The following is a 5782-nucleotide window of genomic DNA, read 5'->3' as shown; positions in this document are numbered from 1 at the left end:
ACCTTCCGAGGAAGCCACGCCTTCACCCGCGCCCGCGCCGGGGTCCAGTCTCCAGGAGGGAACCACCCAACCCGCGCTCGGCGCTTAGCCGGGGCGCGGCCGCCTGGCTCAGTCCTCGGACGCAGGCGCGCCAGCAGCCCCCGGCGCCGCGAGACTGCGAGGCACCGCCTACTGCCTGCGTGCGCGCGCATCCGCTCCGATCTTCCAGGTTCTCTCAGGTCAGTTGCTGGTGGCTTCCGAATCTTGGAGGGCTGAGGTTACCGGTAGTTACCATCACTGAGTCCCCCTCCTTTAGGCCCCTCTTCCCTTATCAGACCCTATCAGCCCGGGGATTGCGTCCCCCATTTTCCCGATGGGCCCCAGGAGCCTGGCGCTTGGGAATGCGTGGTCCCTGGTAGACGGTGATCCGTCACATCCAACCACCGAGATCCCGGTCCTCCGGGTTCTAGAGCGTCGGCTCGTAGCCGCCCTGTATCTGGTATCTTCCGGTATCTGGTCCTCTCAGCTCAGCTTCCGGCGCCCCGGACTTCGGCCAGTGCTTCGCCAGCCTCGGCCGTGAACCTTCCGTGAGGTGGCTGCGTCCAGCGACTCCCGCGCTGTGGCTGCAGGGCAGCGGGCAGGGCCACAGGGTCAGCTGCGCCTGGAGGAGGCAGAGCTCCGCCGGAGCCAGTGCCCTGCCAGTCTTCAGGGCCCGCGTTCGTTCGCAGCGAGTGCGTGCCGAACGCTGACCCTCTGGGTCCCGAGGCGGCTCGCGGGAGGTCGGGTGTCCTCCAGTGACTGACGGGAAAGAGCCAGGAGGCGGGGAGCCCAGGAATTAGGCCTGAGGGTCCATCCCTTAGACCGGAGAGGAATTTTGTTTACATACCCCACTGTTGTGGTGGTTTATTTTTTACTAAAACATACTTACAGGAAGTTCCACACATAGCCTAAGTGTATGAATAAGTTCACAAACTGAACATATCAGTGTATCGAAATCAGGTGGAGGAAAACAAACAAACAAACAAAAATCCAGAACATTACCAGCCCTTCAGAAGCCCTTTCTCTTTTCTAGTGGTTACAACTTCTTTCTGTTAACTCTTCCATACTTTGGGGGTCGGGGGTTGCCGTGAATTCTAGGAGGTTCACTGGGGCCCATACATTAAGATGGAAAAGTGGAGACTGCATTTTAAAAATACAACATAAGAGAAAATGTCTGGGAGCATAAGGTCAGCTCTAGGACAAATAAATACCTCGTATTTAGACATGGAAAGATCACTTGGACCTCCTGAGTTAACTATACCTTTGGTTCTGGTTTTCCTGAAAGCATAGCAAAAAGCCAAATTATCTGTTACATGATTTGCCTTGACTATTAATAAACCATATTCATGGGAAGTGAACATTTTCTGTACTGAGTTCCAAAAACATTTCCATGATGGCCTTTTCTTAAGTGACACTGTAGACAACCTACCTTAACTCTGACGTATGTGTGCGTTAAGTTCTGCGGTGTCCATCAGTGAAAAGAGAGGACATAAAACTGCAGGACCCAGAAACATGTCTTCTCAGGGAACCCGATGGCCAGTTCTGTGACAATATGGTCTGCTAAAGGAATAAAGCATAAGATAGCAGAAAAGACCCATACATTTTGAATGCTTTAAATACTTTTTTAGAAATATTTGAGCTAGGATTGGTATACAAGTTATAGACGATTCAACTTTCTCTGGCGAAACCTCCCTGTTTCTCATTTACTTAAAAATATTTTACTTGTTTGGCTGCACTGAGTGGTCTTAGTTGTGGCACATGGGCTCCAGAGCATGCAAAGTCAGTAGCTGCAGCACGCAGGCTTAGTTGGTCTGGGGCATGTGGGATCCTACTTAGTTCCCCAACCAGGCATTGAACCCACTGTTCCCTGCATTGCATGACAGATTCTTAACCACTGAACCACCAGAGAAGTCCCTTCATTTACTTTTGAATCCATCATGAGCTGTTTTACTTCTCCCCCTACTAGACCCTGACTCTGTCCTGAGAAAGTTGTCAGTTATCTAACATTCTTCAGCCTTGTCTTATGAGCTTACTTCATATGACACAACTACTTCAATAAAAAGTTTTTTCATGTGGCTCAAAATTCAAATCATAATAAAAAGGTTCAAGTGAAAATCCTGGTCTCACGCCAGGTGGCTGATTTTATAGTTTCCTATTGGGCTTCCCTTGTGGCTCAGCTGGTAAAGAATCCTCCTGCAATGTGGGAGACCTGGGTTTGATCCCTAGGTTGGGAAGATCCCCTGGAGAAGGGAAAGGCTACCCACTCCAGTATTCTGGCCTGGGGACACGACTAAGCCACTTTCACTTTCATTGGAAGTAAAAAAGAAACAATAAAAATCCGAAACACACAAATACAACTATACATTCTTTGTCCCCTACAACTATACATTGTTTGTCCCCTTGACAAAATATAGCAAATCATTTACACTTTTCCTTAAATCATTAAGTATCAAAAACCGGAGGGATCTCTCATTCTTCTTATAACAGCTTTTTTTGGAGGTATAATTCACATACTGTAGAACTTATAGTGTACAATTCAGTACATGAATTTAGTAGGTTCACAGAGTTGTGCAACCATCACACCACCCAATTTTAGAACATTTTCATCATCTCAAAAGAAAGCCATTAGTCACTCCTGATTTCCCCTCACCAGCCCCTGGCAACCACTAATCTACTTCCTGTGAGCCCATGGCAACCACTAATCTACTTCCTGTCTCCCCACTGCCTATTCTGGATGTTTCAGATCAATGCAATCATACACTCCGTGACCTTGAGACCTTTTGTATCTGACTTTTTTCACTCAGCCTAATGTTTTCCAGGTTCATCCTTGTATCAGAACTTCATTTTTATTTTTAAAGCTGAATATGTTACACTGTATAGATAGACCACATTTGTTTATCCCATCATCAGCTGATGGACATTTGGGTTCCTTCCACTTTTTGGCTGGTATGAATAATTGTGCTCTGGACATTCACGAACAAGGTTTGTGTGGACGTAGGCTTTCTGAGCTCTTGGGTACAGATCTAAGGGTGTGATTGCTGGGTCATATGGTAAAGTTTTTAAACATTTTGAGGAACTGCCGAACTGTTTCCTTTAGTGGTCACACCAGTTCACTATCTCCCCAGTGTATTTGAGGGTTCCAATTTCTCCACATCCTCACCAACACTTATTATTTTCTTATTTTTCTTTTTAAAATTGTAGTCATCCTGGTGGGTATGAAGTAGTATGTCATTGTGGTTTTGATTTGCGTTACACTCATGACTCACGAGGGCTTCCCTGGTGGCTCAGAGGTTAAAGTGTCTGCCTGCAATGCAGGAGACCTGGGTTTGATCCCTGGGTTGGGAAGATCCCCTGGAGAAGGAAATGGCAACCCACTCCAGTATTCTTGCCTGGAGAATCCCATGGACAGAGGAGCCTGGTGGGCTACAGTCCACAGGGTGGCAAAGAGTCGGACACGACTGAGCAATTTCACTTTCACTTTCTTTCATGACTAATGACGTTGAACATCTTTTCACAGGCTGATGAGCATTCTTCTCTGGGGAAATATCTGTTCAGTGTCTATTCAGTTCCTTTCTGTTTTGTTTGTTTGCTTTTGGCTGTGTTGGGTATTTGTTGCCTCGAGACCTTTTTCTCTAGTTGCAGCAAGCTGAGGCTACTCTCTGGTGTGGTTTGCTGGCTTCTCATTGCAGTGGCTTCTCTTGTTGCAGAGCATGGGCTCTAGGGCATGTGGGCTCAGAAGTTGCAGTTCCTAGGCTCCAGAGCACAGGCTTAATAGTTGTGGTGTAGGGGCTTAGTTGCTCCGTGGTATGTGGAATCTTCCCACTAGCAGGCAGATCCTTTACCACTGAGCCACCACAGAAGCCTCACTGGCATTGAACCCACTTTTATTTTTATTTAAAACTTTATATAGACTTTATTTTAAAAACCTTTATATAAAAACTTTTATTTTTATTTATATATTTGTTTAAAATTTATTTAAATTTTTAACTTTTATCATTTTTTTTTGTGGCACCACCATGCAGTTTGCAGGATCTTAGTGCCCTGACCAGGGATTGAGCCTGTGCCCTCAGCAGTGAAAGCTTGGAGTTCTAACCACTGGACCAGCAGGAAGTCTCACTCCACTCTTTTTTACAGCTGCATAGTACCTCTTTTCAAATATAACCTATTTAACCAAGACCCTATAGGTGTACACTACTACTTTTAAGATTTTTGCTCTTGCAAATGATGTTGCACTAAATTATCTTGAACACATCATTTTGTGCATTGCAAGTTTAAAATACGCAGAAGTAGATGTGTGCCAAGTTAAAGAGTATTGCACTTGTGATTTTAATAGGTAATGTCAAATTTCTGTCCTTATTTGTTGTTTAGTTGCTAAGTCATGTCAGACTCTTTGCAACTGCATGGACTGTAGCTCGCAAGGCTCCTCTGTCCATGGGATTCCCCAGGCAAGAATACTGGAGGTCAAAATTAGGAAAGGAGTACATCAAGGCTGTATATTGTCACCCTGATTATTTAACTTATATGCAGAGTACATCATGCAAAATGCCAGGCTGAATGAATGACAAGCTGGAATCAAGATTGCCAGGAGAAATATCAACAACCTCAGATATGCAGATGATAACACTCTAATGGCAGAAAGCAAAGAGGAACTAAAGAGTCTCTTGATGAGGGTGAAAGAGGAGAGTGAAAAAGCTGACTTAAAACTCATCATTCAAAAAACTAAGATCATGGCATCCAGTCCCATCACTTCATGGCAAATAGATGGGGGGAAATTGGAAACAGTGACGAATTTTATTTTCCTGGGCTCCCAAATCACTGTGGATGGTGACTGCAGCCACAAAATTAAAAGATGCTTGCTCCTTGGAAGAAAAGCTATGACAAACCTAGACAGCATATTGAAAAGGAGAGTCATCACTTTGCCAACAAAGGTCCGTATGTATAGTCAAAGCTATGGTTTTTCCAGTAGTGTATGGATGTGAGAGTTGGACCATAAAGAAGGCTAAGCGCTGAAGAACTGATGCTTTGGAACTGTGGTGCTGGAGAAGACTCTTGAGGGTCCCCTGGACATCAAGGAGATTAAACCAGTGAATCCTTAAGGAAATCAACCCCATTTATTCATTGGAAGGACTGATGCTGAAGCTGAACTCCAATGCTTTGGCCACCTGATGCAAAGAGCCAGCTTATTGGAAAAGACCCTGATACTGGAAAAGTGAAAGTGAAGTTGCTCAGTCGTGTCTGACTCTTTGCGACCCCATGGACTGTAGCCCACCAGGCTCCTCTGTCCATGGGATTCTCCAGGCAAGAATACTGGAGTGGGTTGCCATTTCCTTCTCCAGGGGATCTTCCTGACCCAGGGATTGAACCCAGGTCTCCACATTGCGGGCAGACGCTTTAACCTCAGAGCCACCAGGGAAGCTCTTGATACTGGAAAAGACTGAGGGCAAAAGGAGAAGGGGTCAGTCCTGGAGTCTGTTCTCTATGGAAGGGCTATAGTCTCTGTGTCAGGCCTTAGGGCGACCTCCAAAAGGGCTGACACCACATGCCACACCTCCCAGGACTGCTGCTGCTCCTGTCCCCACAGCAGGCCACTGCTGACCCCTGCTTCTGCAGGAGACCTACACACACTCACAGGAAGGTCTGGCTCAGTATCTTGTGGGGGTCACTGCTCCTTTGCCTGGGTCCTGGCACGCATAAGGTTTTGTTTGTGCCCTCTACTATGTCTACCTTCGCCTTCGTCACTGTCCCTGTTCACGGCTGAGAAGGG

This window comes from Bison bison, unplaced genomic scaffold, assembly GCF_000754665.1.
Source record: "Bison bison bison isolate TAMUID 2011002044 unplaced genomic scaffold, Bison_UMD1.0 scf7180017864180, whole genome shotgun sequence".
In the NCBI taxonomy this organism is placed as follows: domain Eukaryota; kingdom Metazoa; phylum Chordata; class Mammalia; order Artiodactyla; family Bovidae; genus Bison; species Bison bison.
This window is presented reverse-complemented; position numbering follows the sequence as displayed.